This window comes from Chiloscyllium plagiosum, unplaced genomic scaffold (assembly GCF_037043375.1).
Source record: "Chiloscyllium plagiosum isolate Xiang-an unplaced genomic scaffold, Cpla_swu_hap1 HiC_scaffold_18, whole genome shotgun sequence".
Taxonomy (NCBI): Eukaryota; Metazoa; Chordata; class Chondrichthyes; order Orectolobiformes; family Hemiscylliidae; genus Chiloscyllium; species Chiloscyllium plagiosum.
In genome coordinates this window covers 62,784,765-62,797,109 of record NW_028270156.1, presented here as the reverse complement: position 1 = coordinate 62,797,109, position 12,345 = coordinate 62,784,765, and the positions used below count along the sequence as shown (strand labels likewise).

Sequence of the window (12,345 nt, the reverse complement as noted above, 5' to 3'; positions counted from 1 at the left end):
AATATAACAGTAGGGAGCAGGCAGGGGCAACAAGAAATATAACATGGGGGAGCAGGCAGGGGAACAGGAAATATAACAGAGGGGAGCAGGCAGGGGGAACAGGAAATATAACGGGGGAGCAGGCAGGGGAACAGGAAATATAACAGAGGGGAGCAGGCAGGGGAACAGGAAATACAACATTGGGGAGCAGGCAGGGGGAACAGGAAATACAACATTGGGGAGCAGGCAGGGGAACAGGAAATACAACATTGGGGAGCAGGCAGGGGGAACAGGAAATATAAAAGGGGGGAGCAAGCAAAGGGAACAGGAAATATAACGGGGGGAGCAGGCAGGAGGACAGGTAATGTAACAGGGAAACAGGAAATATAACAGAGGGGAGCAGGCAGGGGGAACAGGAAATATAACGGGGGAGCAGGCAGGGGAACAGGAAATATAACAGAGGGGAGCAGGCAGGGGGAACAGGAAATATAACGGGGGAGCAGGCAGGGGAACAGGAAATATAACAGAGGGGAGCAGGCAGGGGAACAGGAAATACAACATTGGGGAGCAGGCAGGGGAACAGGAAATATAAAAGGGGGGAGCAAGCAAAGGGAACAGGAAATATAACGGGGGGAGCAGGCAGGAGGACAGGTAATGTAACAGGGGGAGCAGGCAGGGGGAACAGGAAATATAACAGAGGGGAGCAGGCAGGGGGAACAGGAAATATAACAGAGGGGAGCAGGCAGGGGGAACAGGAAATATAACAGTAGGGAGCAGGCAGGGGGAACAGGAAATATAACATGGGGGAGCAGGCAGGGGGAACAGGAAATATAACAGTAGGGAGCAGGCAGGGGCAACAAGAAATATAACATGGGGGAGCAGGCAGGGGAACAGGAAATATAACAGAGGGGAGCAGGCAGGGGGAACAGGAAATATAACGGGCGAGCAGGCAGGGGGAACAGGAAATATAACAGAGGGGAGCAGGCAGGGGGAACAGGAAATATAACAGAGGGGAGCAGGCAGGGGGAACAGGAAATATAACAGAGGGGAGCAGGCAGGGGGAACAGGAAATATAACAGTAGGGAGCAGGCAGGGGGAACAGGAAATATAACATGGGGGAGCAGGCAGTGGGAACAGGAAATATAACAGGGGAGAGCAGGCAGGGGAACAGGAAATATAACGGGGGGAGCAGGCAGGGGAACATGAAATATAACAGGGGGAACAGGCACGGAGAACAGGAAACATAAGGGGGGAGCAGGCAGGGGGACGGGAAATATAACAGGGGGAGCAGGTAGGGGGAACAGGAAATATAACAGGGGGAGCAGATAGGTGGAACAGGCAATATAACAGGGGGAGCATGCAGGGGGACAGGAAATATATCATGGGGGAGCAGGCAGGGGAACAGGAAATATAATGGGGAGGAGCAGGCAGGGGAACAGGAAATTTAACAGGGGGAAGCAGGCAGGGGAACAGGAAATGTAACAGGGGGAGCAGGCAGGGAGAATAGGAAATATAACAGGTGGGAGCAGGCAGGGGGACAGGAAATATAACAGGGGGAGCAGGCAGGGGACAGGAAATATAACAGTGGGGAGCAGGCAGGGGGAGCAGAAAATATAACTTTGGGGAGCAGGCAGGGGAAACAGGAAAAGTAACGACGGGAGCACGCAGGGGGGAACAGGAAATATAACGGGGGGGAGCCGACAGGGGAACAGGAAACATAATGGGGGGAGCAGGCAGGGGGAACAAGAAATATAAAAGTGGGGAGCAAGCAGGGGGAACAGGAAATATAACAGGGGGGAGCAGGCAGGGTAACAGGAAATATAATATGGGGGAGCACGCAGGGCGAACAGGAAATATAACAGGGGGTAGCAGGCAGGTCTAACAGGAAAAAATATCAGGGGGGAGCAGGCAGTGGATAGGAAATATAACAGGTCGGAGCAGGCAGGGGCACAGGAAATATAACGGGGCGAGCAGGTAGGGGGAACATGAAATATAACGGGTGGATCAGGAAATATAACAGTGGGGAGCTGGCAGGGGGAACAAGAAATATAACAGTGGGGAGCAGGCAGGGGCAACAGGAAATATAAGGAGGGGAGCAAGCAGGGGGAAGAGGCAATATAACAGTGGGGAGCAGGCAGGGGGAACAGGAAATATAACGGGTGGATCAGGAATTATAACATGGAGGAGCAGGCGGGGGAACAGGAAATATAACAGGGGGCATCAAGAAATATAACAGGGGGGAAGCAGGCAGGGAACACGAAATATAACATGGGGAGCAGGCAGGGGAACACGAAATATAACAGGGGGGAGCAAGCAAAGGGAACAGGAAATATAACAGGGGGAGCAGGCAGGAGGACAGGTAATATAACAGGGAGAGCAGGCAGGGGGAACAGGAAATATAACAGGGGGGAGCTGGCAGGGGGGAGCAGGCAGGGGGAACAGCGAATATAACAGTGGGGAGCAGGCAGGGAGACAGGAAATATAACGGGGGGAGCAGGCAAGGGAACAGGAAATGTAATAGGGGGAGCAGGCAGGGGAACAGGAAATGTAACAGGGGGAGCAGGCAGGGGACAGGAAATATAACAGTGGGGAGCTGGCAGGGGGAGCAGGAAATATAACGGGGGATCAGGAAATATAACAGGGAGGAGCAGGCGGGGGAACAGGAAATATAATAGGGGTGAGCAGGCAGGGGGAACAGGAAATATAACAGTGGGGGGCAGGCAGGGGGAACAGGAAATATAACAGGGGGCATCAAGAAATATAACAGGGAGGAGCAGGCGGGGGAACAGGAAATATAACAGGGGGCATCAAGAAATATAACTGGGAGGAGCTGGCATAACGAACAGGAAATATAACAGGGGGGAAGCAGGCAGGGGAACAGGAAATATAACATGGGGGAAGCAGGCAGGGGAACAGGAAATATAACAGGGGGGAAGCAGGCAGGGGAACAGGAAATATAACAGGGGGGAGCAGGCAGGGGCAGCAGGAAATATAATAGTGGGGAGCAAGCAAAGGGAACAGGAAATATAACGGGGGAGCAGGCAGGGGAACAGGAAATATAATAGGGGTGAGCAGGCAGGGGGAACAGGAAATATAACAGTGGGGGGCAGGCAGGGGGAACAGGAAATATAACAGTGGGGGGCAGGCAGGGGGAACAGGAAATATAACAGGGGGGAGGAGGCAGGGGAACTGGAAATATAACAGTGGGGAGCAAGCAGGGGAGCAGGCAGGGGGACAGGAAATATAACATTGGGGAGCAGGCAGAGGGAACAGGAAATATCACGGGGGGAGCACGCAGGGGGACAGGAAATATCATGGTGTGGAGCAGGCAGGGGGAACAGGAAATATCACAGGGGGGAGCAGGGAGGGAGACAGGAAATATAATAGTGAGGAGCAGGCAGGGGGACAGGAAATATAACATGGGGGAGCAGGCATGGGGAACAGCGAATATAACAGGGGGAAGCAGGCAGGGGAACAGGAAATATAACAGGGGGAGCAGGCAGAAGAAAAGGAAATATAATGGGGGGAGCAGGAGGGAGAACAGGAAATACAACGGGGGAGCAGGCAGGGGGAACTGCGAATATAACAGTGGGGAGCAGGTGGGGGAACTGCAACTATAACAGAGGGGAGCAGGCAGGGGGAACAGCGAATATAACAGTGGGGAGCAGGCAGGGGGACAGGAAATATAACAGGGGGAGCAGGCAGGGGAACAGGAAATGTAACAGGGGGAGCAGGCAGGGGGAACAGGACATATAACAGGTGGGAGCAGGCCGGGTGACAGGAAATATAACAGGGGGAGCAGGCAGGGGACAGGAAATATAACATGGGGGAGCAGGCAGAGGGAGCAGGAAATATAACAGTGGGGAGCAGGCAGGGGGACAGGAAATATAACAGGGGGAGCAGGTAGGGGAACAGGAAATGTAACAGGGGGAGCAGGCAGGGGGAACAGGACATATAACAGGTGGGAGCAGGCCGGGTGACAGGAAATATAACAGGGGGAGCAGGCAGGGGACAGGAAATATAACATGGGGGAGCAGGCAGAGGGAGCAGGAAATATAACAGTGGGGAGCAGGCAGGGGGAACAGGAAAAATAACGGGGGGAGCAGGCAGGGGAACAGGAAATATAACAGGGAGGGCAGGCAGGGGGAACAGCGAATATAACAGTGGGGAGCAGGCAGGGGGACAGGAAATGTAACAGGGGGAGCAGGCAGGGGAACAGGAAATGTAACAGGGGGAGCAGGCAGGGGGACAGGAAAAGTAACGAGGGGAGCAGACAGGGGGAACAGGAAAGATAACATGGGGGAGCCGGCAGGGGGAACAGGAAATATAACAGGGGGGAGCAGGCAGGGGAACAGGAAATATAACAGGGGGGAGCAGGCAGGGGAACAGGAAATATAATGGGGGGAGCAGGCAGGGGGAACAGGAAATATAACATGGGGGAGCAGGCAGAGGGACAGAAAACATAACAGTGGGGATCAGGCAGGGGGACAGTGAATATAACAGTGGGGAGCAGGGAGGGGGAGCAGGAAATATAACAGTGGGGAGCAGGCATGGGAAACAGGAAAAGTAACGGGGGAGCAGGCAGGGGGAACAGGAAATATAACATTGGGGAGCAAGCAGGGGAAACAGGAAATATATCGGGGGGAGCAGGCAGGGGCACAGGAAATATATCGGGGCGAGTAGGCAGGGGGAACATAAAATATAACAAGGGGGAGCAGGCAGGGGGAACAGGCAATATAACAGTGGGGTGCAGGCATGGGGAACAGGAAATATAACGAGGGATCAGGAAATATAACAGGGAGGAGCAGGCAGGGGGAATAGGAAATATAACAGGGTGCATCAAGAAATGTAACTGGGATGAGCAGGCAGGACGAACACGAAATATAAGAGGAGGCAAGCAGGCAGGGGAACAGGAAATATAACATGGGGGAGCAGGCAGGGGCAGCAGGAAATATAATAGTGGGGAGCAAGCAAAGGGAACAGGAAATATAACGGGGAAGGAGGCAGGGGAACAGGAAATATAACACGGGTGAGCAGGCAGGGGGAACAGGAAATATAAATGGGGAGCAGGGAGGGGGAACAGGAAATATAACGGGAAGCAGGCAGGGGGAACAGGAAATATAACAGTGGGGAGCAGGCAGGGGGAACAGGAAATATAACAGGGGGAAGCAGGCAGGGGAAACAGGAAATATAACAGGGGTGCAGGCAGGGGGTACATGAAATATAACAGTGGGGAGCAGGCAGGGGGACAGGAAATATAACAGTGGGGATCAGGATGGGAGAACAGGAAGTATAACGGTGGGGAGCAGGCAGGGGGAACAGTAAATATAACTGGGGGAGCTGGCAGGGAAACAGGAAATATAACAGTGGGGAGCAGGCAGGGGGAACAGAAAATATAACAGGGAGGAGCAGGCAGGGGGATAGGAAATATAACAGTGGGGAGCAGGCAGGGGGAACAGGAAATATAACATGGGGGAGTATGCAGGGGGACAGGAAATATAACAGTGGGGAGCAGGCTGGGGGAACACTAAATATAACAGGGGGGAGCAGGCAGGGGAACAGGAAATATAACATGGGGGAGCAGGCAGGGGTACACAAATATAACAGTGGGGTGCAGGCAGAGGGATCAGGAAATATAACGGGGAGAGCAGGCAGGGGACTACGAAATATAACAGTGGGGAGCAGGCCGGGGGAACAGTAAATATAAGGGGGGGAGCAGGCAGGGGAACAGGAAATATAACAGTGGGGAGCAGGCAGGGTGACAGGAAATATAACAGGGTGGTGCAGGCAGGGGAATAGCAAATATAACATGGGGTAGCAGGCAGGTGGAACAGGAAATATAACAGTGGGGAGCAGGCAGGGGGAACAATAAATATAACAGGGGGGAGCAGGCAGGGGAACAGGAAATATTACAGTGGGGAGCAGGCAAGGGGAACAGTAAATATAACCGTGGGGAGCAGGCAGGGGGAACAGGAAATATAACATGGGGGAGCACGCAGGGGGAACAGGAAATATAACAGTGGGGAGCAGGCTGGGGGAACAGGAAATATAACAGGGTGGTGCAGGCAGGGGAATAGCAAATATAACATGGGGGAGCAGGCAGGGGGAACAGGAAATATAACAGGTGGAACAGGAAATATAACAGTGGGGAGCAGGCAGGGGGAACAATAAATATAACAGGGGGGAGCAGGCAGGGGAACAGGAAATATTACAGTGGGGAGCAGGCAAGGGGAACAGTAAATATAACCGTGGGGAGCAGGCAGGGGGAACAGGAAATATAACATGGGGGAGCACGCAGGGGGAACAGGAAATATAACAGTGGGGAGCAGGTGGGGGAACAGGAACTATAACAGTGGGGAGCAGGCTGGGGGAACAGGAAATATAACAGGGGGGAGCAGGCAGGGGGAACAGGAAATATAACATGGGGGAGCACGCAGGGGGATAGGAAATATCACAGAGGGGAGCAGGCAGGGGAACAGGAAATATAACGGGGGCAGGAGGCAGGGGAATAGGAAATATAACATGGGGGAGCAGGCAGTGGGACAGGAAATATAACAGTGGGGAACAGGCAGGCGGAATAGGAAATATAACAGTGGGGAGCAGGCAGAACGAACAGGAAATATAACAGTGGGGAGCAGGCAGGGGCACAGGAAACATAACGGGGGGAGCAGGCAGGGAGAACAGACAGTATAACATTGGGGAGCAGGAAGGGGGAACAGGAAATATAACAGGGGGGAGCAGGCAGGGGAACAGGAAATATAACGGGGGAGCACGCGGGGTACAGGGAATATAACAGTGGGGAGCAGGCAGGGGGATCAGGAACTATAACAGTGGGGAGCAGGCAGGGGGTACAGTAAATATAACAGGCGGGAGCAGGCAGGGGAACAGGAAATATAACATGGGGGAGCACGCAGGGGGAACAGGAAATATAACAGTGGGGAGCAGGCGGGGGAACAGGAAATATAACAGGGGGAACAGGCAGGGGAACAGGAAATGTAACTGTGGGGAGCAGGCAGGGGAATAGGAAATATAACATGGGGAACAGGAAATATAACAGTGGGGAGCAGGCAGGGGAACAGGAAATATAACATGGGGGAGCAGGCAGTGGGACAGGAAATATAACAGTGGGGAACAGGCAGGCGGAATAGGAAATATAACAGTGGGGAGCAGGCAGAACGAACAGGAAATATAACAGTGGGGAGCAGGCAGGGGCACAGGAAACATAACGGGGGGAGCAGGCAGGGAGAACAGACAGTATAACATTGGGGAGCAGGAAGGGGGAACAGGAAATATAACAGGGGGGAGCAGGCAGGGGAACAGGAAATATAACGGGGGAGCAGGCAGGGGAACAGGAAATATAACGGGGAGGAGCAGGCAGGGGAACAGGAAATATAACAGGGGGGAGCAGGCAGGGGAACAGGAAATATAACGGGGGAGCACGCGGGGTACAGGGAATATAACAGTGGGGAGCAGGCAGGGGGATCAGGAACTATAACAGTGGGGAGCAGGCAGGGGGTACAGTAAATATAACAGGCGGGAGCAGGCAGGGGAACAGGAAATATAACATGGGGGAGCACGCAGGGGGAACAGGAAATATAACAGTGGGGAGCAGGCAGGGGAACAGGAAATATAACAGTGGGGAGCAGGCGGGGGAACAGGAAATATAACAGGGGGAACAGGCAGGGGAACAGGAAATGTAACTGTGCGGAGCAGGCAGGGGAATAGGAAATATAACATGGGGAACAGGAAATATAACAGTGGGGAGCAGGCAGGGGAACAGGAAATATAACAGGGGGGAGCAGGCAGGGGGAATAGGAAATATAACAGGGGGAGCAGGCAGGGGATAAAAAATATAACATGGGGGAGCAGGCAGGGGGAACAGGAAATATAACAGTGGGGAACAGGAAATATAACAGTGGGGAGCAGGCAGAGGGAACAGGAAATATAACAGGGTGGAGCAGGCAGGACGAGCAGGAAATATAACAGTGGGGAGCAGGCAGGGGAACAGGAAATATAACAGGGTGGAGCAGGCAGGACGAGCAGGAAATATAACAGTGGGGAGCAGGCAGGGGAACAGGAAATATAACAGTAGGGAGCAGGCAGGACGAGCAGGAAATATAACAGTGGGGAGCAGGCAGGGGAACAGGAAATATAACAGTAGGGAGCAGGCAGGACGAGCAGGAAATATAACAGTGGGGAGCAGGCAGGGGGAACAGGAAATATAACAGTGGGGAACAGGAAATATAACAGTGGGGAGCAGGCAGAGGGAACAGGAAATATAACAGGGTGGAGCAGGCAGGACGAGCAGGAAATATAACAGTGGGGAGCAGGCAGGGGAACAGGAAATATAACAGGGTGGAGCAGGCAGGACGAGCAGGAAATATAACAGTGGGGAGCAGGCAGAGGGAACAGGAAATATAACAGGGTGGAGCAGGCAGGACGAGCAGGAAATATAACAGTGGGGAGCAGGCAGGGGAACAGGAAATATAACAGTAGGGAGCAGGCGGGGGAACAGGAAATATAACATGGGGGAGCAGGCAGGGGGAACAGGAAATATAACAGTGGGGGGCAGGCAGGGGGAACAGGAAATATAACATGGGGGAGCAGGTGAGTGGAGAAATAGGAAATGTAACACCGGGGAACAGGTTGGGGGAGAGAAACAGGAAATGTAACAGCGAGGAGCAGGTCGGGGGGGAGTGAAATAGGAAATGTAACAGCATTGAGCACGTGGGGGGAGAAACTGGAAATGTAACAGCGAGGTGCAGGTGGCGGGTGGAGAAACAGGAAATATAACAGTGGGGAGCAGGTGGGGGGGGGGGAGAAACAGGAAATGTAACACCGAGGAGCAGGTGGGGATGAGAAACAGGAAATATAACACCGAGGAGCAGGTGGGGGGTCGAGAAACAGGAATTGTAACAGCGATGAGCAGGTGGTGGGTAGAAACGGGAAATGTAACAGTGAGGAGCAGGTGGGGGGGGAGAAACAGGAATTGTAACAGCGATGAGCAGGTGGTGGGTAGAAACGGGAAATGTAACAGTGAGGAGCAGGTGGGGGGGGAGAAACAGGAATTGTAACAGCGAGGAGCAGGTGGGGGGGAGAGAAACAGGAAATGTAACAGCGGGGAGCAGGTGGGGGAGAGAGAAACAGGAAATGTAACAGCGAGGAGCAGGTGTGGGGGAGAGAAACAGGAAATGCAACAGTGGGGAGCAGGTGTGGGTGGAGAGAAACAGGAAATGTAACAGCGAGGAGCAGGTGGGGGGGGAGAAACAGGAAATGTAACAGCGAGGAGCAGGTGTGGGGGAGAGAAACAGGAAATGCAACAGTGGGGAGCAGGTGGGGGGAGAAACAGGAAATATAACAGTGGGGAGCAGGTGTGGGGGAGAGAAACAGGAAATGCAACAGTGGGGAGCAGGTGGGGGGAGAAACAGGAAATATAACAGTGGGGAGCAGGTGTGGGTGGAGAGAAACAGGAAATGTAACAGTGGGGAGCAGGTTGGGGAGGAGAGAAACAGGAAATGCAACAGCGAGGAGCAGGTGGGGGGGGGGAGAGAAACAGGAAACAGTGGGAAATTAAATGGTGGGGAGTAGGCTGCAAAGGGAGCATTAAGGAGCAGATGGGGGAGTAGGAAGCAGAGTAATGGAGAGCAGGCTGCAGTGAGAGAAGGAGTAGACAGAAGGGGAAGAGTAAGGAATGTGTATTTGTGAGCGGGAGAGGATAGATAGCAGATGATAGGAGAAAGTGAGGCCGGATGAAGGGCTTATGGCCGAAACGTCGACTCTTCTGCTCCTCGGATGCTGCTTGACCTGCTGCGCTTTTCCAGCGCCACACCTTTGACACAGCAGATGATAGCCTGTGGATGCTCAATGGTGACAACAGCGATGCAGATTGAAGGGGAGAAACCATGCATGCACCAGTTACCAGAGTGGGAGCCGAATTCTGTTCGGTTTTATGAATTACAGTGATTCTGAAGGATGGTCTCCTGCGAGTGAGCAGAATTGAAGAAAACATGCCTCCTAATTTTGGTCAGGGTCATGGGAATCGGAGTGTGTGGGACTCAAAAGTATTGGTGGACACCTCACCCTCCATTGGAGAGGGTATTAACTCCCAAGCTGAGCAGGCAAGAGTTGAGTCCTCTCTTTGTAGGTGAAAGCTTTGTCAGTAGGTTTCTGCAACGTTTTAATGCAAAAGCAGATTGATTACTAGCTCTTGTACTTAGATTTACTAAGTACAACCAAGCTAACTAAGAGAAACGTTTTCACTCAATGGGACATGGGGTCCCTGGGCATACTGGGCAAATGTACCAACAGTGTCCGAAAGACTTCTGCAGTAATGAAATATCAATCAGGAAGCATTTGTAACCCTCGATCAAACAATTCCGAACCTATTACATGGGGCTGTCCCTGCTGTGAATCATTCTCTCATCTCTGTTCAAATGCCTCACTAACAGCTCCTCGCTGACATAGGACTCCTGTGAACTGGAATAATTTATTAGCATTGATTGCAGTTTCAATTCTGCCTCTCCTACCATGTCATTTATTCTGTCCCATTTGCCCTCTTGCCTGAAAGAGTTTTCGCAGATGTTAATTACAGCATAGCGTCGCGCTGGGGCCACTGGTGTTTTCAGTAATTTCCCAGTCCGTCTTTCTCCTCCAGGAGTCGGACAATGCAAATTGGAATTAATGAGTCAGAAAATTGTCCCCCTCCTCACATCTCGCCTCGGAGGAGAGGCCTCTCCAAACAGGCGATTGGAGAATTTATATCTGCTGATCACTGGAAACGATAATGAGTTTTATGTTGGCCTTCATAATTACTTGTTTATTAACAAGATGTGGGTTTTAATTACAGAAATTTATATTGTCGGGCTGGGAGGAGAGAGAGAGAGAACAAAACCCTTCGAGGTTACATCTGATACTGTACTGATATGCTGAGTGCAGAACCTGGAAAGCATTCATTTAAACTGTATTCCTTTTTGTATAGACAGCAGGAACAGCTACAGTCCAGGCCACAAGCAAATCTCAAACTCATCGGCTGCAAGACAGGAGAAATAAGGAAGTGGTTGGGTAGGTGTGGCAGACTGGTCGGCTGACAGGCGATAATCAGGGGTGACCTTATAGAGGTTTATCAAACCATGAGGGACATGGATAGGGGAAAGAGACAAGGTCTTTTTCCTGGGCTAGGATTGGAGGGGGAGGGGTCCTGAACTAGAGGACATAGGTCAGATTTAAAAGGGAACCTAAGGGACAATTCTTTCACACAGAGAGTGGTGCATGTGTGGAATTGCTGCCAGAGGAAGTAGTGGAGGCTAGTACAATTGCAACATCTAAATGGACGGGTGTATGAATAGGAAGATTTAGAGGGGATATGGGCCAAGTGCTGGCAAATGGGACTAGATTAATTTAGGATATCTGGTCAGCATGGACTAGTTGGACCAATGTGTCTGTCTCTATGCTGCTCGTCCCTGTGACTCTGTGCAGTTAAGTAGATTGGCCATGCTAAATTGCCCTGTATTGGCCAGGGATTTGCAGGCCAGGTGGATTAGCTCTAGGAAATGCAGGATTACAGGACAGGGTGAGTCTGAATGGGAAGTTTTTCGGAGGGTGGGTGCAGACTCAACGGGTCAAATGGCTTCTTTCTGCACTGCAGGCATTCAACGAAGAATCCACAATAACTCTGTCTCTCACTCCACAGATAGTACCAGGCCTGTGAAGTTTCTCCAGTACTTTCCGTTTTGATTTCAGGGGCTATCTCAGTCTCCGTGGCTCAGTTCAAGATGGTGGGCAGCTTTTCGGTGCCGTAAAGCTATAGTCAGAGATGGATGATCAGGGAAGGCCTTCATGCTCCTATCTCGCACTGTCTGAAAAAGTGTGACCTTAGACAAAAAGTAAACAGTTACCCGGTTCACATGTTGGCCGGACGTCACCACTGGGACTCCCTGATTTGTGCTATCTCCTTGTTTATTAACTGTATCTTTACAAACATGCTTTTATTTTTCACTTTGGAGATGAGAGAGCAAAGGGTGGAAGTATTCCAGGGCTGACTATCTGCCCGATGAACTGCACCACGACCTAATTTGCACTGCCAATAACTCCTGGTAGAGGACTTGAATCCAGGGCTATTGGTACAGAGGTAGGGACACTACCACCATGCCAGTGGGGTTCGTTCAGCCGGGCACTGGCAAGCCTCCTGGGTTCTGATCGAAATCTCCACTTACCCCGTAGGATTAGGAAGACCCCAATCTTTCGGGCACCTTCTGTATAGTTTCCACCAATGTTTATACGTATTTGGCGTAGCAGGGGGAGGTCAGCTCCTGAAACCTTTTCAAATGAAGCAATCTTAATGAGACAGGCCAAGAAACATGCTGAACA

General features: G+C 51.9%; 1 protein-coding gene across 2 annotated transcripts in view; it reads left to right on the top strand.

The window, feature by feature from the left end:
• The window catches only part of LOC122557945 (N-acetyl-beta-glucosaminyl-glycoprotein 4-beta-N-acetylgalactosaminyltransferase 1-like), a 727,525-nt gene that overhangs the window by 264,832 nt on the left and 450,348 nt on the right, over window positions 1-12,345 (top strand). The window contains exon 1 of one of the 2 annotated variants that reach the window (XM_043706196.2): window positions 11,021-11,040. The exons of the other annotated variant lie outside the window; for it this stretch is intronic. The gene's annotated coding sequence lies outside the window, so the exon portion shown is untranslated. Of the gene's footprint in view, window positions 1-11,020; window positions 11,041-12,345 lie in introns of those variants that run through there. 2 annotated transcript variants of the gene reach the window in all.